The sequence below is a fragment of the Schistocerca serialis genome, chromosome 6 (genome assembly GCF_023864345.2).
Source record: "Schistocerca serialis cubense isolate TAMUIC-IGC-003099 chromosome 6, iqSchSeri2.2, whole genome shotgun sequence".
Classification (NCBI taxonomy): Eukaryota; Metazoa; Arthropoda; class Insecta; order Orthoptera; family Acrididae; genus Schistocerca; species Schistocerca serialis.
Window position 1 is genome coordinate 281,564,042 of NC_064643.1, and position 22,553 is coordinate 281,586,594.

Here is a 22,553-nt window from a genome sequence, read left to right on the forward strand (position 1 = left end):
TCTAAGCATTGATTTTTCTTTGCCATTAATTCGAAAAATTTCACGGGACTCTATTCTCTCCTGAATTTTCAAAATATGGGCTCTGTAATAATTCGTACTTCACTCTGTTCTGTGCTTCGCTTGACCAATATCGTGAGAGAAACTTCTCTCTGAAATCTTCGTACGATCGGCATGTCGCTGCAACATTCTGCATGGTTTCTGCGACTGTTCCTGACATGTGTGCACATATAAAGTCTAATTTGTGTGCTAGCGTCCAGTGTTCTGGTAACACTACTCGGAATTGATCAATAAAAGTTCGTGGATGTAATGAGTTTCCTTCTCGAAAGTGGTGAAATTTTCTGACTGTGAGGAAATAATCGTTGTAGTACTTCGTCATAGTTCCATATGAAATTCGCTATTCTTCGTCACTTTTGTTTCTGATCATTTCTCCCGTCGTTCTTTCCGGTTGTGGTAGATCCATTAGATATTGTCCACTGTAACTTTCGCCTACCCTTGCGTAGTATCGTTGGAGTGGTACGCAATAATTTTCTTCCGTCTGTTGTGAACGTATAGCTGAATGCATTGCACTGTACTCTTCGCGACCTGGCTTTCCATTGTCACGTATGTTACTTTCCGACTGTGATTGGAATCGCAAATGCATGATATCTTCGTTAATTGCTTGTTTTATCCGGTGCTGTTGCAGATACGGATGTGGTTGCAGACTCTGTGCTTGTTCGATCCTGTTCAATACGCTCTTCAGTGGTTTGCAACAACTCTGTTCGCAATTTCTGAAATTGTCGCTTCGTTTGCGCTTCTACACTCCTGGAAATGAAAAAAAGAACACATTGACACCGGTGTGTCAGACCCACCATACTTGCTCCGGACACTGCGAGAGGGCTGTACAAGCAATGATCACACGCACGGCACAGCGGACACACCAGGAACCGCGGTGTTGGCCGTCGAATGGCGCTAGCTGCGCAGCATTTGTGCACCGCCGCCGTCAGTGTCAGCCAGTTTGCCGTGGCATACGGAGCTCCATCGCAGTCTTTAACACTGGTAGCATGCCGCGACAGCGTGGACGTGAACCGTATGTGCAGTTGACGGACTTTGAGCGAGGGCGTATAGTGGGCATGCGGGAGGCCGGGTGGACGTACCGCCGAATTGCTCAACACGTGGGGCGTGAGGTCTCCACAGTACATCGATGTTGTCGCCAGTGGTCGGCGGAAGGTGCACGTGCCCGTCGACCTGGGACCGGACCGCAGCGACGCACGGATGCACGCCAAGACCGTAGGATCCTACGCAGTGCCGTAGGGGACCGCACCGCCACTTCCCAGCAAATTAGGGACACTGTTGCTCCTGGGGTATCGGCGAGGACCATTCGCAACCGTCTCCATGAAGCTGGGCTACGGTCCCGCACACCGTTAGGCCGTCTTCCGCTCACGCCCCAACATCGTGCAGCCCGCCTCCAGCGGTGTCGCGACAGGCGTGAATGGAGGGACGAATGGAGACGTGTCGTCTTCAGCGATGAGAGTCGCTTCTGCCTTGGTGCCAATGATGGTCGTATGCGTGTTTGGCGCCGTGCAGGTGAGCGCCACAATCAGGACTGCATACGACCGAGGCACACAGGGCCAACACCCGGCATCATGGTGTGGGGAGCGATCTCCTACACTGGCCATATACCACTGGTGATCGTCGAGGGGACACTGAATAGTGCACGGTACATCCAAACCGTCATCGAACCCATCGTTCTACCATTCCTAGACCGGCAAGGGAACTTGCTGTTCCAACTGGACAATGCACGTCCGCACGTATCCCGTGCCACCCAACGTGCTCTAGAAGGTGTAAGTCAACTACCCTGGCCAGCAAGATCTCCGGATCTGTCGCCCATTGAGCATGTTTGGGACTGGATGAAGCGTCGTCTCACGCGGTCTGCACGTCCAGCACGAACGCTGGTCCAACTGAGGCGCCAGGTGGAAATGGCATGGCAAGCCGTTCCACAGGACTACATCCAGCATCTCTACGATCGTCTCCATGGGAGAATAGCAGCCTGCATTGCTGCGAAAGGTAGATATACACTGTACTAGTGCCGACATTGTGCATGCTCTGTTGCCTGTGTCTATGTGCCTGTGGTTCTGTCAGTGTGATCATGTGATGTATCTGACCCCAGGAATGTGTCAATAAAGTTTCCCCTTCCTGGGACAATGAATTCACGGTGTTCTTATTTCAATTTCCAGGAGTGTATTTTTGACTATGCGATTATGATATCTTTTCAGCGCTGCTTTTGTGATACGTTTGTGTAACACACTGTTTTAACAACTTCACGCGCTGTACCTGCTGCTTGTCTAGTAATTTCGTTTATCTGTTTCTCTAGTTTCTTGACTTCTCCCTGGGTGTTGTTACGTAATGTTTTGATCTCGTCCTGAATGTCATTACGCAATGTTTGTACGTCGGCTTGTACCTTGTCAATGTCTGTTCTCAATTGATTGTGACCTGTTATTAAGTTTCCTATCACTTTTCGAGATTCTTTTGCCTCGTCTTCAATATGACTTAGGTGTAACTGAGTTTTATTTCGTTTTGTTCTTTAATCTCACCCATTTGTCTCGTGGCTTCGGCATTCTGAATTTGAATTTGGTTCGCTATGTCTTTATTTTGCCTTGTCATGATTTCCGAAATTTGTTGTAATAATTCTGCCAGATTGGTGGGTCCTATTGCGTTATCTTCAAACGTCCTACGCTCTGAGTTTTCGCCCAAGTGTTGGTTCGCAACAGATTGCGTTGAACTGTGCTGTGACACGTTTCTGCTCGCATTCCTTGTACTCTGTGGTGAGGGAGCTCCGATTACTTGTACTATGGGTTCTACGTATTCAAAACGCAAGTTAGAATCCTCATCGACTGTCTCTCTACTTTGCAGCTCCTCTGTCGTATGCTGACTTATGTTTTCTATGCCTTGACGTACATTATCCTCGTTATGGTGCGTTTTATGTCCTATTTCTCGTGATACTGCATCATCTGTTGTACTGTCCTCTATTCTCTGTCCATTTTCATGCTGGGTCTCTACCTCAATTCGGTCAAGGTCCCGATCTGCCATTGCTAATCTTTACGAATCCCTAATTTTCTGATTCAAAAGCAATTCACGCGCCCTACTTCGAGTCAACATGCGCTCATACGATCTCACGCGTTTCATAAACTTTTTGTTCACACGACTTGACAAACCATTCACTTACTTGTTGGGTCAGAACCAACTTGTCAACGATGTATCCACCACCTGTACACTTGCATTGGAGAGAAAACTAAATTCTAACAATATTAAAGTTCATAACCTAGTTTTGCTATTGTCTCTGCCAGAATGTCTCACTTTTATTGAATACTTTCTTACTGTCTATCGCTGCAGCTACTGTTTTCGACTATTTCTAACGTTCAAACAATTTTTTTTATTTTATTACGAAGATTTTTCAACAGGATATTTTTCTGACGTAGTTAGGCATGTGGTCGAACTTCAGTCATGGTATTTTACCATCCTGGCAGGGTAGCCATTTTCTAACATTCTGCGTGGTGTCTGTTTGTTCTATATAGTGTCTCCCTACCAATTTCGCGCAACGACGCTCTGAGAGTGTTTTTTAGGGAATTGACTAGTTTGAACCTGGGACCTGTTGCTGGTAAGGAGACGCCAGACCACACATGACATGTAGAATTCAGAAGAGTTTAGTGAGACTAGCGATGATATAACCAAATCCTTAATGATTTGAGTCAGCTCCACTGCACTCCCTGTAAAAGAATCTTAATACTAACTAAATTTAGTGGAAGGGGTTCAAGGCTTTCCTATTTTTAGTTAGCTGATAAAATAACGTCGAAAAAGCAGTTAAGTTTACCATTGGAAATTTTATTCTACTCACAAAAAATTGTTTATAAATTGCACTATTGATAAACGGAAATGTTTTAATACAGGATGGTAAAAACCAACTGCGTTCAACAAAAATGGTTCAAATGGTTCAAATGGCTCTGAGCACTATGGGACTCAACTGCTGAGGTCATTAGTCCCCTAGAACTTAGAACTAGTTAAACCTAACTAACCTAAGGACATCACAAACATCCATGCCCGAGGCAGGATTCGAACCTGCGACCGTAGCGGTCTTGCTGTTCCAGGCTGCAGCGCCTTTAACCGCACGGCCACTTCGGCCGGCCTCTAACAAAAATGTGAACGAATATTCCCTGAATGGGTTTCCAAGTTCTACAGTCGATCGAAGGATTACCTATGCCATATCACATCTATAATCTAGGTTTAAATTAAGTTTCACAAAAGAGAAAACTATCAAAATGGTCTACAGTGACCCTCAATCATCTTTAATTACTTATCTAACTTGTCGTAAATTACAGTGGCTGATGTGGCTTCTCAATAACTAAATTAAAGAAAAATCATCGTGTTTCAGATTTTTACTTCAAGTGGCAATTGTCAATTGTGAACACCATGAGCTTTAATTGAAGATCGACACTAGTATTACGCAAAAAGGGGGTGTAACAGATGAGACTTCTGAAGTTTTGAGTGAAGCTTAATGCGCTATTATGTGGCATCGCGTACGTTCATTACCTTGTCGGTGCTCGTTAGGGGCAGCGGCCAGCCCAGCTCCGCTCACCTCGCTGTCTCGGAGGTAACTCTCACCTAACTTCTCCTTACTACAACTTGCCGAAGTTGGTTTTAAAAGAACTATCTGGCTGTGTATTCATCTGACCAATCAGGGTCTCAATGTTAACCTTATGCTCCGCCTACAAAAATTGTGAATGTCCAATGAGAAATGTTGTACTTTTTGTGGTGGGCCAATATTTTTAAAGTTTGCAACGTAACGGAGACGCGAAAAAGTCTCACGCTAAATCATGCAGCTGGGAGTGGCCCTTTTTGTGTTATCCTCATGGTGGGGAGGTATGACACTCATTTAGGCATTCTTGTGTTAGTCTGTGGTATTCCATTTGCTCACTCGTTACTCGTATTACTTTGGTTAATTTAATGTCACAATTTATTCGGAGCTATGTGACATTTGCTTATCATGTCAGGGTTTTCATGGAAGATGTTGTATTTGCCTGACACCTTATAATGCAGCCCCAACATTTCGCGCTTATGGATCTCTTCTAGCGCTGGTGGCAACGTAGCGCGTCATATGTTGCCAATCTGTACGATAAAGGAGAGCAGGACTTCTGCTAGTGGATTCAGTTACCCACTCGCGACAGAAAATAATTTTTCTTGAATCGTCCTCTTCCCAGGAGCTCACAGATGCTAGTCTATCCACGGCCTGTTCGTCAGAGACCGGTTTTGTGATAAGAGCATGATGGAACCTGACTCTGGTTCTTTAATTATGTTAGAGCAATTATCGATGAGCTCGCGAAATGTGAAGCTCTCCATGATTTCCGCGTGATTGACAAAGGAGCATTCTGCGCCGCCCTGACCAATTCTTCATCTTGTCTCTGTATTTTTTTTTTTTTTGTCATCAGTCTACTGACTGGTTTGATGCGGCCCGCCACGAATTCCTTTCCTGTGCTAACCTCTTCATCTCAGAGTAGCACTTGCAACCTACGTCCTCAATTATTTGCTTGATGTATTCCAATCTCTGTCTTCCTCTACAGTTTCTGCTCTCTACAGCTTCCTCTAGTTCCATGGAAGTCATTCCCTCATGTCTTAGCAGATGTCCTATCACCCTGTCCCTTCTCCTTATCAGTGTTTTCCACATATTCCTTTCCTCTCCGATTCTGCGTAGAACCTCCTCACTCCTTACCTTATCAGTCCACCTAATTTCCAACATTCGTCTATAGCACCACATCTCAAATGATTCGATTCTCTTCTGTTCTGGTTTTCCCACAGTCCATGTTTCACTACCATACAATGCTGTACTCCAGACGTACATCCTCAGAAATTTCTTCCTCAAATTAAGGCCGGTATTTGATATTAGTAGACTTCTCTTGGCCAGAAATGCCTTTTTTGCCATAGCAAGTCTGCTTTTGATGTCCTCCTTGCTCCGTCCGTCATTGGTTATTTTACTCCCTAGGTAGCAGAATTCCTTAACTTCATTGACTTGGTGACCATCAAACCTGATGTTAAGTTTCTCGCTGTTCTCATTTCTACTACTTCTCATTACCATCGTCTTTCTCCGATTTACTCTCAAACCATACTGTGTACTCATTAGACTGTTCATTCCGTTCAGCAGATCATTTAATTCTTCTTCACTTTCATTCAGGATAGCAATGTCATCAGCGAATCATATCATTGATATCCTTTCACCTTGTATTTTAATTCCACTCCTGAACGTTTCTTTTATTTCCATCATTGCTTCCTCGATGTACAGATTGAAGAGTAGGGGCGAAAGGCTACAGCCTTGTCTTACACCCTTCTTAATACGAGCACTTCGTTCTTGATCGTCCACTCTTATTATTCCCTCTTGGTTGTTGTACGTATTGTGTATGACCCGTCTCTCCCTATAGCTTACCCCTGCTTTTTTCAGAATCTCGAACAGCTTGCACCATTTTGTATTGTCGAACGCTTTTTCCAGGTCGACAAATCCTATGAAAGTGTCTTGATTTTTCTTTAGCCTAGCTTCCATTATTAGCCGTAACGTCAGAATTGCCTCTCTCGTCCCTTTACTTTTCCTAAAGCCAAACTGATCGTCACCTAGCGCATTCTCAATTTTCTTTTCCATTCTTCTGTATATTATTCTCGTAAGCAGCTTCGATGCATGAGCTGTTAAGCTGATTGTGCGATAATTCTCGCACTTGTCAGCTCTTGCCGTCTTCGGAATTGTGTGGATGATGCTTTTCCGAAAATTAGATGGTATATCGCCAGACTCATATATTCTACACAACAAGGTGAATAGTCGTTTTGTTGCCACTTCCCCCAATGATTTTTGAAATTCTGATGGAATGTTATCCATCCCTTCTGCCTTATTTAACCGTAAGTCCTCCAAAGCTCTTTTAAATTACGATTCTAATACTGGATCCCCTATCTCTTCTAAATCGACTCCTGTTCCTTCTTCTATCACATCAGACAAATCTTCACTCTCATAGAGGCTTTCAATGTATTCTTTCCACCTATCTGCTCTCTCCTCTGCATTTAACAGTGGAATTCCCGTTGCACTCTTAATGTTACCACCGTTGCTTTTAATGTCACCAAAGGTTGTTTTGACTTTCCTGTATGCTGTGTCTGTCCTTCCGACAATCATATCTTTTTCGATGTCTTCACATTTTTCCTGCAGCCATTTCGTCTTAGCTTCCCTGCACTGCATATTTATTTCATTCCCCAGCGACTTGTATTTCTGTATTCCTGATTTTCCCGGATCATGTTTGTACTTCCTCCTTTCATCAATCAACTGAAGTATTTCTTCTGTTACCCTTGGTTTCTTCGCAGCTACCTTTTTTGTACCTATGTTTTCCTTCCCAACTTCTGTGATGGCCCTTTTTAGAGATGTCCATTCCTCTTCAACTGTACTGCCTACTGCGCTATTCCTTATTGCGTTAGAGAACTTCAAACGTATCTCGGTATTCCTTAGTACTTCCGTATCCCACTTCTTTGCGTATTGATTCTTCCTGACTAATGTCTTGAACTTCAGCCCACTCTTCATCACTACTATTTTGTGATCTGAGTCTATATCTGCTCCTGGGGACGCCTTACAATCCAGTATCTGATTTCGGAAACTCTGTCTGAGCATGATGTAATCTAATTGAAATCTTACCGTATCTCCCGGCTTTTTCCAAGTACACCTCCTCCTCTTGTGTTTCTTGAACAAGGTATTCGCTATTACTAGCTGAAACTTGTTACAGAACTCAATTAGTCTTTCTCCTCTTTCATTCCTTGTCCCAAGCCCATATTCTCCTATAACCATTTCTTCCACTCCTTCGCCTACAACTGCATTCCAGTCGCCCATGACTATTAGATTTTCGTCCTCCTTTACATACTGCATTACCCTTTCAATATCCTCATACACTTTCTCTATCTGTTCATCATCAGCTTGCGACGTCGGCATGTATACCTGAAATATCGTTGTCGGTGTTGGTCTGCTGTCGATTCTGATTAGAACAAACCGGTCACTGAACTGTTCGCAGTAACACACCCTCTGCCCTACCTCCCTATTCATAACGAATCCTACACCTGTTATACCATTTTCTGCTGCTGTGGATATTACCCGACACTCATCTGACCAGAAATCCTTGTCTTCCTTCCACTTCTCCGTATAGAGACTCTTATTCTTCCAGGTTTTGTACGTCTCGCTACCTCGCCATTATCTCAAAGGCATCTAATCCATCTCCTTACTGTGGAAGCATCAACACCATAACGGCGTCCTGCCTCAGATGCACTGACACCATTTTCAAAGAGAGCAATTATTGGCCCACGAACCTTCTCATCAGCCATTTTGAAGCAGACTAGTAACATATGCTAATCAGGTGAGACGTTCCTCTTAGCTGAACACTAAAGCAACACCAGAAGTAATTACAAATAAATAACCCATTTTCAATATTTTTGTTATATTCATTTGTATGCTTGTTTAATGATTAGACTCTTATAAAATGGAATATTTTGAAAGCATGTTGAACCTAGAAAAGCATTCCACCGCACATTTTGTGACGAATTAAGGTTTAAAATATTGTCAGCATGGGTGTAAACAAAAAAAAGACGATTGACTCTAGTTACATTCGAGCGCTTGTCCTTTACGTTCGTATACCGTCACCGTGTCCACTCAGCCATTGAAACAGATATTAAACACTCATGGTTATAGTAATTCGACTAACGTTTCTACGGAGTCGCATAATGATTTTCAAAAGAAACGGAACGAAGCGTTAAATTGCAGTGATCTCAACTACACTGCACTAGAATCGAGAATGGAGAAAAACTAATTGAGTTCTACCATTAATTTCAGGTGTTAATATCTCGGAAAACTACATACGGCCGGGAAAGCGGTGTGCTGACCACATGCCCCTCCAAATCCGCATCCAGTGACGCATATGGGCTGAGGATGACACGGAGTCCGGTCGGTACCGTTGGGCCGTCACGGCCTATTCAGGAACAGTTTTAGTTTAGTTTTTTAATGGGGCTTACTCTGCTCAAGAGTCACAAGAACACACTGCACGATGGTCAGGCATAAATTCCTAAGTCCGATATTGAATTGTAAGGCTTACCCATGAGCAGATATAGACTCCGATCACAGTTTAAAAGTTTAGCAATGATGAAAAATAGGCTGAATCCTTTAGAGACTACTAAGGAATTAAGAGATACGTTTGAAGTTCCCTGAGGCATTCCACACCGAGCGGTTCTAGGCGCTGCAGTCTGGAACCGCGCGACCGCTACGGTCGCAGGTTCGAATCCTGCCTCGGGTATGGATGTGTGTGATGTCCTTAGGTTAGTTAAGTTTAAGTAGTTCTAAGTTCTAGGGGACTGATGACCTCAGAAGTTAATTCCCATAGTGCTCAGAGCCATTTGAACCATTTGAGGAATGAAATAAATACGAAGTGCAAGGAAGCTGAAGTGAAACGGTTACACGAAAAATGTGAAGTAATCAAAACAGAAATGATTGCGGAAAAGGACTGATTCAACATACAGAAGAGTCAATACAGCCTTCGGTGAAATGAAAAGCAAGGGTAGTAACATAAAGAGTGCAACGGGAATTCCACTGTTAAGTGCAGAGGAGAGAACAGATAGGTGAAAAGGGCACGTTGAAGGCCTCTATGAGTCGGAAGATTTGTCAATTGTGATAGGGAAGGGAACAAGAGTCGATTTAGAAGACATAAGGGATCCAGTATTAGAATCAGAATTTCAAAAGGCTTTGGAGTATTTAAGATCAAGTAAGACAGAAGGGATGGATAACATTCCATTAGAATTTCTAAAATCGGTGGAAGATGTGGCACCCAACGATTACTCACATTGGTGTGTAGAATGTAAGAGGCTGCAATGTACCATCAGACTTTCGCAAAAGCATCATCCACACAGTCCGGAAGTTAGCAACACCCGAAAAGTGCGGAAACTATCACACAATCAACTTGACAGCTCCTGCATCCAAGTTGCTGACATGAATAATATATAGAAGAATGGAATAGAAAATTGAGGATACGTTACATATCGAACAGTTCAGCTTCAAGGAAGGTAAAGGCTACAGAGAGGCAGTTCCGACATTTGGGTCGATAATGGAATCAAGAGTAAACAAAAGTCAAGACATGTTCAGCGAATTTGTCGACCACAAAAAAGCGATTAACAGTATCAAATAGTGGAAGATGTTAGAAATTTTGAGGAAAATAGGGGTATGTAAAAGGGAGAGACGGATAACATAAAACATTGCAAGACATAAAAGGGAATAACGAGAGTGGAAGACCAAGAACGAAGTGCTCAGATTAGAAGAGGAGTACGACAGGAATTTAGGCTTTCGCTGCTACTGTTTAATCTGTACATCGAAAAAGCTATGATGGAAATGAAAGAAAGGTAGAGAGTGGAATGAAACGTGAGGATGAAAGGATATCAATGACACGGTTCGTTGATGACACTGCTAACCCCAGTGAAAGTGAAGCACAATGACATGATTTGCTGAATGGAATGAACAGTCTGATGAGTACAGAAAATGGATTGAGGGTAAATCGAGGTAAGACGAAAGTAATGAGAAATAGAGGAAATGAGAACAGCGAGGAACTTAAAATCAGGATCGATGGACACGATGTAGATGAAGGAATTCCATTACCTAGGCAGCAAAATAACCAGTGATGCACAGATCAAAGAGGACGTCAAAAGCACTGGCACAAAGGGCATTCCTGGCCAAGAGAAGTCTTCTAGTGTCAAACATTTTCCTTAATTTGGGGAATAAATTTCTGAGAATGTACGTTTGGACCATAGCATTGCCTGGCAATGAAACATGGTCTGTGGGAAATCAGAAATGAAGAGAATCGAAGAGAAGTGGTGCTACAGACGAATTTCGAAAATTAGGTAGACTGAGAAGGTAACGAATGAGGAGGTTCTCCGCAGAATTGAGGAGGAAATAAATGCTTGGAACACAATGCAAAGAAAAAAGGGACAGTATGATGGTATACCTATTAAAACATCAGGGTATAACTTAACTAGATGGAGCTGTAGCGAGTAAAACTGTAGAGGGAGACAGAGATTGGAGTACTTCCAGCAAATAATTGAGGACGTAGATTCTAAGTGCTACTCTGCGATGAAGAGGTCGGCACAGAAGTGGAAATATTCGCCGGCGGGCCGCTTCAAACCAGTCAGAAGACTGATGACTTAAAAACAGGAGCTGATGATAGGATTCGGGATTCGTCTATGGCGCGAACCCCACGAAGGCAAGGACGCAGTTTGTCACCTCATAATGTTGTGGGCTGCGCTTACATCGATCACTGAGGGGAAAGGATTATGTTTGGCTACTGGGAGACCATTCACAGCCACTCATTGAATTCGTGTTCCCAAACAACGATGGAATTTTTATGGATGACGATGCGCCATGTGACCGGGCCACAGTCGTTCGCGATTTATTTGAACAACGTGTGGACAGTTGGAGCTAATGATTTGGTTACCTCGAGAGCCAGACGTGAATCCGATCGAACATTTATGGGACATAGCCAACAGGTTAGTTTGTCCTCATAATCCTGCGCCGGCAACACCTTTACAGTTATGGACGGCCAAAAAATGCAACATGGGTTAATACTTTTGCAGGAGACTTCCAACGACTTGTTGAGTCCTTGCCATGTCGAATTGCTGCACTAAACCACTAACCATATTTCCGCCACCATTTGATAGATATCCCATGACTTTTGTCACCTCAGCCTATTCCCTCCTATTCATCACGAATCTTGCTCTCTTTACACCATTTTCCCCTACTGTTGATGTTACCCTATATTTCTCTGTCAAGAAATCTACTTCTTCTTTCCACTTCACATGGAGCCATTACTTGAGAATGTCAACATAGTAGCAGTTGCGATGGTAAACTAAAGAAAATATTATGAAGCTGTAAGGTAGAACTACTGTAATTTCTGAAACATGCAGGATGTAATGAAAGATTGTCTTAGAAAATGTTCAAGGAACGTAGTCCATTATTGGCAGATGACGTTCATGCAACTCTTTAGGCACGCTTTTTAGAGATCATGTTCACTTGGCTTTTTTTCTTGCTTAGGTCCACAGTAAGACCTCTAGAAATATGGAAAGCAAAGAGCTTGCAGTAGAAAAGATTTGCTTCAAAATATCGAAGATGAAAATCTGCTCACAGCTCTTAAGGTACAGATGTTTTTGCTTCGAATCAATGGTCCTGTCATATCTCTGAATACTGACCATTCTCTTTGGGGAAACAAGTTTATATACGCTTTCTAATACTATATTGTACGCCGTTGAGATTGCTGTGGATGTTTAGAATGTAATCCGCGCCCTCGATGGTTGAACTGGGAATTAATAACTTTCATAACTCTTCTTCCCTTGGTGCTGAAATATTGTCGATTCTTACCCCTTATTTATGTAAACCAAATACGGCACGCGCGAAATTTTAATTGTTACAGGATGCAGGTTTCGAAATTCATGTACACGTTATGGGTAGCAAAATTGAAATTTAGTACACTGTAATGAATATTACTACGATTATGCCAAAATTTTAAAACTGCTGTACACTGTAATAATGTCTGTTTTATTTCATTTGTATTCAGCCGTATATCCAGAACTTCTACAAAGGAAAAATTCAGGTATACATATAAATAGTAAACTGCACTGTTCATACGAAAACAAGTATGAAGAAGCTATAGTAACACGCAGCACAGGAGTTTATTTCACTTTTCAAAGATTAATGGTAAGTAAAGAAAATGGCAGCACAAGCTTTATCTTTACTTAGGAACCATTGAAGCATAGGAGTAATTTGGAGAAGTAGTATATGGCGAAGTGTGGACGGCTACATAAGGTATGCAGTCTGAATCCGCAGCCGCTGAACATTTTCTCCATTTTTCAATTAATTTAAACCTGTTACTTTCACCATAACTCAATGAGCGATTTGTTAAGAACGCTGTGAACATTCCGAGCGGTTTTCCAGGAAGTGAACTGCCAGGTCGACTTGAGTATAAGTATCAAAGGAGCACTTAGTAAAGCGCAGCGGCGCGTATCTGAACACGCGAAGTAACGTGAGATGCCCAACCTTCCCACGTTCCCAGCAAGGCTACTTCAAGATTCTTCAGAGACGAAGTGTCATAAAAACGATACAATACTATATTTAGTCCTACGCCATTTTTAGTGAAAAGCTACCTTTAATTCTGCTCATTGTGCGTTCATAACGTCTCTTCATTAGATAGATTCTCAATTACAGGCACTAGAAAATTCATTTGTAACGTGAGCGAATTCTGGTGAGTAAGGCACAGTTAGCTATAACACTTCTGTATTTTCACTCCAGAATTGCTGAGATGTCTGCGCAAAAACAGGATAACGTCAAACATTAAAAGGAAAACTCTGGTAATAAATGATCTAATTTATTCCTGTTGTATATGTAAATGCGATGAGAATAATGACTGTAATTTCCCACCGCAGCACATAACGCCTAGCGGGTTTCGCCATGAGTACAGCGAAACCGTCAAAATGATGAGCCTACCGACCAATACTAATTGGAAATGGCGAGTTCGGTTTACAATCAATAAAATTTCCACCCTCGACTGGCGGATTTGGCGATAAATTTCATCGTCCCCAAAGGCATTAAGGGCGGTCGTATATCGGCCAGCATGCGCCTGGCGCGGAATCCGACGGTCGCGAGACACTCGCCAGAGTTAATTACCGCGGCGCTCGGCCCATACTGTGCGCGTCGCGACGTGAGGTACCAACGCGACCTAAATCCCGTCCGCAGTCGGCGCCAACGCAGCGGCAGCCGACGCCGATGGCTGCACCAGCGACGACAGCGTCTGAGCGCCTCCCCCGCTGTTACGACGGCCGACGGATTCCACTGGCGCCGCTGTGGGTGTGTGTTGTATCCAGTGAAAGGTTTCACTGAGATCTGAGCATAGTAATAAACGAAGCTGATGTAGGCACTATCAGGTAGGACTGATATAGAAGATCCTACGAAGAGAGTCGCTTTTCGTCACGGGATCGTTTAACTGGCGAGAGATCGTTACGGAGATGCTAAACAAACTCCACTGGCAAACGTTACAAAAGAGGCGTGGTGCATCACGGAGAATTTTGCTATTGAAATTTCGCGACAGCACATTTCAGGAGAAGTCGGACAACATATTACTTCCCCCCACATACATCTCGCGTGTTTATCACGTGGAGAAAATTCGAGAAATTAGCGCCAGTACAGAGGCTCATCGACAATTATTCTTCCCATGTACTATTCGCGAGTGGAAGAGTGTTGGAGGGATCTGATAGCGGTACCGAAAGTACCCTCCGCCACACACCATTTGGTGGCTTGCGGTAATGATGTTGAGGATATAGGTGCAGACAATGGTTGTTGAACTAGGGGTTAATAATACTAAGGACAGAGACTACCAAGATCGGCTGTAAACTACGTATATTCCTTAGTCGCTGCTACTACTTTCGGCCTACCATCCGTTCTCAGGCTGTTTTCCCTAATAAACCGGAAATTCCCGAAATAAAATACGGAGTGTAGTTCTTATGTGGCATATGTTTGTCCTCTTTTGGAGTACTACTAAGCGATACGGGGTCTCTACACATACACATAAACACATACATATACCCTATAAACATACAGGTTTCACCGAGATCAAGAAAGTTCACAGAATGGAATCTCGTTTTTTACTAAAGCGAAACGGGGAAGAAAACATCGTGGATATAATAAACGAGTTCGGGTGGGAACCATTAAAACAAAGGTGTTTTTCGTTGCTGCACAAAATTTTCACAAAACTTTTATCACCAACTTTCCACTCAGAGTGCCAAACTAACCCCTAGTTCAACAACCATTGTCTGCACCTATATCCTCAACATCATTACCGCAAGCCACCAAATGGTGTGTGGCGGAGGGTACTTTCGGTACCGCTATCAGATCCCTCCAACACTCTTCCACTCGCGAATAGTACATGGGAAGAATAATTGTCGATGAGCCTCTGTACTGGCGCTAATTTCTCGAATTTTCTCCACGTGATAAACACGCGAGATGTATGTGGGGGGAAGTAATATGTTGTCCGACTTCTCCTGAAATGTGCTGTCGCGAAATTTCAATAGCAAAATTCTCCGTGATGCACCACGCCTCTTTTGTAACGTTTGCCAGTGGAGTTTGTTTAGCATCTCCGTAACGATCTCTCGCCAGTTAAACGATCCCGTGACGAAAAGCGACTCTCTTCGTAGGATCTTCTATATCAGTCCTACCTGATAGAAATTCCAGATAGATGTACAGTACTCAAGAATCGGGCGAGCAAGCGCCTTATAAGCCACTTCTTTCGTGGATGAGTTACATTTCCTTAAGATTCTTCCGATGAATCTGGGTCTTGTGTCTGCCTTTCCCACTATCTACTTTATAAAATAAGAGAAGTCAGAGCTGAAATAGAAATATTTAAATGTTCATTTTTCCCAGGCGCTATTCAGTTCAGCATGTGGTTCTACGCAACGTCTTCTGAACATTTGAGAGCATGTGGCAGACTAGTCATGCAGATGAAATAAGTAAGCAATGAATACAGTAAATGGAAAACATTACAGAAAAAACTGAATATAAGCAATTTTATAGAATTTTGTGAATATGAAGTACAGAAGTGTCTAAGGGATTTCTCTGAATTCACAAGAGTATTTCTTCGACGCTGACTGAGGACGGAAACTTGAGGTGTGTTCTAACTTTCGCACCAAAACTGAAGGATTGTCGTGGCACCAGTTCGATGCCAGGTCGTGGGACTGCAGGTAGGGACCTACCTTGTGCAGCTCGCTAGCTCGCTGTCGCACTGTCTCTTGTTCATTATCCAATGTGCATAGAGTCTAGGTATCGATAAACAACAGTATATAGAGTTCGATAAGTTTGTTTAGTGCTTGGAGATCAAACTTACACTTACCCTTCACGCCTAATGTACTGTGTTGAGAATCACATACCATACACTAGCACGAGAAAAGATTTCCTAGGCGTCAGGTATTTTGTGCCGTTTCACAAAGAAAAAGAACGGTATTTTTTTTTCTTTTTTGCGAAAAACAGACTACAGGCACCACAAACCTCCGATGTGTTGGAAATTTTACTTCTTCCACAGTTACGATAACATTTTGAAAATTCCATTTTACAACAGGGCGCGCTATATCCAGAATGACACCTGCATTTAAGAACATTTATTAACAAACAACGGTTTAGCAATAATTTGGGTAAGGATCTCGCATTCCACCAGCGGCCCCCAAGGTAACCTGATTTCACATCTTCTAGTAGCACGCTCGTACAATGTGTCATATATGCTTAAATACAATATATTACTGAGTCACTGTCACTTAAAATGCAAGAGATATGATAAAAGGAAAATATACGGCCGAGTGGTTCTAGGCTCTTCAGTCTGGAACCGCGAGACCGCTACGGTCGCTGGTTCCAATCCTGCCTCGGGCATGGATGTATGTGATGTCCTTGGGTTCGTTAGGTTTAGTTAATTCTAGGTTCTAGGGGACTGATGACCTCAGATGTTAAGTCCCATAGTGCTCAGAGCCATTTGAACCATTTTTTTGAAAATATACGAAAGTATCTGGGTGGTATGGATCACTGTAGTTACAGAACGGGACCGTGTAAAAATGGCTATACGTAAACAAAAGGGTTAAACAAAAGTTCATATTTTTGTTTAAAATATGTTGCAATGAATAAATAATTGTACTATGAAGCGTTTTAGTCCAAAATAGTTTCACCTGTTCGTTATAGATCATGACTGAACACTGGCTTTTCTAATCAACTGTTTGTTTTGTTCAAGCATTAGACTGTCTTTCTCTCATCACGGCAGTTAAAGTTATCACCAAATACTGACGTTCGTGAAGAAGCTACACACTCAGTCCAAACTTAATTTTTATTAGTTTCGTAATAGATTTCATCGCAGCCAACACATTCATCCTCATCTCTGTCATCAAAGTTATTGTCAATATCTCTTACAGTGTGCACCTGATGAATACGGTGAGCCATTTGCAAAGTTTTTCTTACAGAACTTCCTCAATCTGTTTTTCTCTTCACTAATAATTCCCTTCGGTGATCTTTTTATGCCTTATTCCTGTTTCCTTTGGTTTCCTATCCATCTTTTTATTTTCACTTTCAGTGTTTTCAGCAGAGTTTAACCCTTTGATACAATTGCAGCCTTCCTCTGAAAATTCATGATGTTGTCAATAGAAGGAACAGGTGACATTCCTTCCGAATGTTTTGTCTGTTCTTGTTTCGTACAGTAAGTTGTGACGTGATAATTTTGAAAGTTTGAAGTTTAGTAGGAATGGAGTACGAAGTTGTGTCAGTGAAGGACTTTCACTTCTGTTAATAACTGTGCTCTTTTGGTGTATTTAGGATCAGTCGGTCTTTTAATAAGCTTTGAAGTGGTTGGTTGGCCTCTGTACAAGATTCTGCTCTTCCATTTGTTGGGCCAGACGTGTCTTCCGACTAATAAGTATAGACCGCAGCCATCTTCAGTGGGATTATAGCACTTACCTTGAAGTTGAATTTGATTGTGGTCCATCGCTCTCACATTAAAATAAAAGTGGTCCATCTCTCCCAGATACCACTGGTCCATCACTCCCGATTGTGTGAGAGAGATGGAACACCCCGACTCCTATTTACAGGCAGTGAACTAGGTACCCGTTTTCGGTTAGATTTATGCCTACACATTTGTCAAGATCGCACTGATAAAGCTGCATCAGTAGTGTGCAAGCTAAGCATTACTAGTAAAAATACGTACCTATACGACAAAACTGTTCGCCTTAATAGAACAGACCATGTGTTGTTTCTCCAGAACATGTGCACCACGTTTGTTCACAAATTAGCTTTCTTGCAAGTATCGGGAGCTAGCTACTCTACAGTGGCGGATTTGTGAAGTATCCCATTGCTCCGTCTCACCCAACGGTACAACTGCGCTTGACATACCATATTTGCATCGTCTTCCGGGAACAGGCATGAACGCCGTCCATCTTGTGATTTCAGCTATCACCTTAATGTTGAAGTAATGGAAAGTCTAAGCAATTGCTACATATTACATTGCAGCCGACCGGTGTGACAGAGTGGTTCTAGGCGCTTCACTCTGGAACCGCGTGACCGCTACGGTCGGAGGTTCAAATCCTGCTTCGGGCATGGATGTTAGGTTTAAGTAGTTCTAAGTTCTAGGGGACTGATGACCTCAGATGTTAAGTCCCATAATGCTCAGAGCCATTTGAGCCATTACATTACACTTGAGTGTGCGTATATTTTTATATATGTATGTATGTGTGTTTGTTGTGAAACTTCTAGTACCAAATGACTGGACCAGTTTCAACTAGACTTGGTCCACTAATGTCTGGAAAGAATCACTGCGGGGCTAAGAACCACCCACTTATCAGAAGTGTGGCAGTGAGGGTGAGAAAGCAGTGTAGCCCACAACCTTCGCATTCCTGTGGTTTACTCATCCAGTATTTGAGAATAAGAACACTTAGAGATTTGCAACAAACTTTGCAAATAATTTCTAACTTTTACGAAACTCCTTCTCTCTGACGACCCCAATGAAATGATGAAAGGATAAAATTTTATCGCCTTCTACTTTTTCGCTATTCATTCATTAAAAATGCCGCATCCAGAAAAATGTTTTAATTTGTTACTTAGTTACCACTAACTGTATTCGTGACACATTTTGCAGACCGTTTTCACATATACCAATGAATATACCAATTATTGTGCGCCAATTAGTTTAGGAGGTAAGACATCACAAACACTGAAAGGCATGGAAAACTCCGCATCAGGCAAGACGTTTAAATGTATTACTTCGTTGCTACTAAATCTGTTCGCAACACTTTTAGCAGGCAGTATCCACATTTTCCCATGAATGTAACCACAAAAATATATCATTGTAATACATATAATTCAGTAGATATGACGTCAAATATTGAGATGCGTTAAAAGCTACGGCATCCCAACACACTTCGTATACAGTTTCTATATATGCCACTGAATGTGCCCCGAAGAATATATTATTGTATGAGGAACAACTCAGGAGATGTGAGATCAGAAATAGTCATACGTGTAAAAAGTAACCGCATTATGCATGACGTTTTAATTTATTACATCAATGTTATTAACTCTATTCGCAATAGATTTCACAGACACTAGCCGTATATGACACTGTATGTACCCGAAGAATTATATCATTGTACAGCACACAGTTCAGGAGATACAACGTCATAAACATTGAGTTGCGTGAAATGTGTGTACAGATACATGGGAAAAATGTTAAATATATGTGAAAGATATATGACATGTCTGAATATCGGCAAAACAACGGATAATAAGCTCATCTAATCCCGTGGAATGATTTCAAACAAAATTAGTACATTTATTATTTGCAATCTGGAAATAAATACTGTAGCGGTGAGGACCAACAACGTCCTATTGGGTGACGTCTTAACGTGGAGATAGAACGAGAAGAGAAAGTGAACAAACAAGGGGAAAGTAGGACACAGGTACAGACAGGAGGAGGAGGAGGAGTAGGAGGAGGAAGAGGAGAGTGATAGTGAAGGAAAAATGTGCGGGGAGAGGGGATAAGGAGGAGACTGACAGAGGTTGGGGTAGGAGGAGATGTACAGAGGGGTGGCAGGAGGTGGGCAGTGATTGGGGGGGGGGGGGGGGACGGGGTGGAGGAGGTGGATAGTGAGAGGTTCATTGGTTCGGATGAGGGGACCAAATAGCGAGGTCATAGGTCCCATCGGATGAGGAAAGGATGTGAAAGTAAGTAGGCCGTGCTTTTTCAAAGGAAACATGCCAGCATTTGTCTGAAGCGATTTAGGGAAATCAGGGGAAACCTAAATCGGGATGGGCGGACGCAGGTTTGAACCGTCGTCCTCCCGAACGTGAGTCCGGTGTACTAACCATTGTGTCATCTCGATCGGTACAGAGAGAGGATGTGGAGAAGATGGACAGGGAGGAGGTGGTGAAAGAGAGAGAGTGGAGCAAGGAAGAGGTGGTCTGACAGAAGAACGGACTAAACACATACCCAAACAACGCCGACTGTCGAGCTGTTAAAGGGAAGGAGCCACAATACGTTAAGCTGCCCTGGAGCGTGTGACATTTGCATGTTTAATACAAAGGAAAGACGCTATCTTAAATTTCCCTTCAGTGTGGTATTTGCAAGTTATACGCAAGTGTTAGGAGCAGCCGGCGCTAGACTGTGAAGATGTCAGGCATAAATATCTATTTTTTAGAAATAAAAATGGTTTTAGATACGATGCCTTAACCTTCTCCAGCACTATGTCCCCGGTAGTGAGCATATATTCGACACGCTACCGTATGTTCCTCTGCAATATTGCAATCATATATTAAACTACACAGGAAAAATACAACACGCAATAAGCGACAACGTAGACCGCAACGGTGGTGTGAGCCGGACTATTACGTTAGTCGAAGATCTTCTTCCTTGCACGCGCAAATCATCCAGCTTCATAAATAACGTGACATAGTGAGATTATAACAAGCCTTTAACACATCTAAATACAGTCCTGGAAATGGAAAAAAGAACACATTGACACCGGTGTGTCAGACCCACCATACTTGCTCCGGACACTGCGAGAGGGCTGTACAAGCAATGATCACACGCACGGCACAGCGGACACACCAGGAACCGCGGTGTTGGCCGTCGAATGGCGCTAGCTGCGCAGCATTTGTGCACCGCCGCCGTCAGTGTCAGCCAGTTTGCCGTGGCGTACGGAGCTCCATCGCAGTCTTTAACACTGGTAGCATGCCGCGACAGAGTGGACGTGAACCGTATGTGCAATTGACGTACTTTGAGCGAGGGCGTATAGTGGGCATGCGGGAGGCCGGGTGGACGTACCGCCGAATTGCTCAACACGTTGGGCGTGAGGTCTCCACAGTACATCGATGTTGTCGCCAGTGGTCGGCGGAAGGTGCACGTGCCCGTCGACCTGGGACCGGACCGCAGCGACGCACGGATGCACGCCAAGACCGTAGGATCCTACGCAGTGCCGTAGGGGACCGCACCGCCACTTCCCAGCAAATTAGGGACACTGTTGCTCCTGTGGTATCGGCGAGGACCATTCGCAACCGTCTCCATGAAGCTGGGCTACGGTCCCGCACACCGTTAGGCCGTCTTCCGCTCACGCCCCAACATCGTGCAGCCCGCCTCCAGTGGTGTCGCCACAGGCGTGAATGGAGGGACGAATGGAGACGTGTCGTCTTCAGCGATGAGAGTCGCTTCTGCCTTGGTGCCAATGATGGTCGTATGCGTGTTTGGCGCCGTGCAGGTGAGCGCCACAATCAGGACTGCGTACGACCGAGGCACACAGGGCCAACACCCGGCATCATGGTGTGGGGAGCGGTCTCCTACACTGGCCGTACACCACTGGTGATCGTCGAGGGGACACTGAATAGTGCACGGTACATCCAAACCGTCATCGAACCCATCGTTCTACCATTCCTAGACCGGCAAGGGAACTTGCTGTTCCAACAGGACAATGCACGTCCGATTGCATCCCGTGCCACCCAACGTGCTCTAGAAGGTGTAAGTCAACTACCCTGGCCAGCAAGATCTCCGGATCTGTCCCCCATTGAGCATGTTTGGGACTGGATGAAGCGTCGTCTCACGCGGTCTGCACGTCCAGCACGAACGCTGGTCCAACTGAGGCGCCAGGTGGAAATGGCATGGCAAGCCGTTCCACAGGACTACATCCAGCATCTCTACGATCGTCTCCATGGGAGAACAGCAGCCTGCATTGCTGCGAAAGGTGGATATACACTGTACTAGTGCCGACATTGTGCATGCTCTGTTCCCCGTGTCTATGTGCCTGTGGTTCTGTCAGTGTGATCATGTGATGTATCTGACCCCAGGAATGTGTCAATAAAGTTTCCCCTTCCTGGGACAATGAATTCACGGTGTTCTTATTTCAATTTCCAGGAGTGTATTAATTCGGAAAGATATCGTGATTCAAAACTTAAGACTCTAGCTATTTAAGACACAATATCTTAGCGTCTCAACACGAATCTCCCTCAAGGGTTTACAACAAACATGTTGCAACCAAACAAGTGAACATCATCACTGTGTGCTAAAGAGAGTGCGTCCGCAATACTTAGTGGACGACCGTCGTATCAATGTCTTTTTATTGAATGCTCCATAGCCCGAAAGCTTCAAATGGTTCAAATGGCTCTAAGCACTATGACACCCAACATCTGAGGTCATCATTCCCCTAGACTTAGAACTAAGTAAACTCTACTAACCAAAGGACATCGCACATCCACTCCCGAGGCAGGATTCGAACCTGCGAGCGTAGCAGCCGCGTGGTTCCGGACTGAAGCGCCTAGAACCGCTTCGCCACAGCGGCCGGCCTGTAAGCTTCATTGAGCAGTTCTGTGCACAGGACAAACCAGAACAACACAGTCTCGGCCGCTCTTCACGTGTTTACAGTTCCTCCCTCGGTGTTTACAGTCGCCAGTTGCCACTTACATCTATGTCCCCAGATGTCAGACTGCC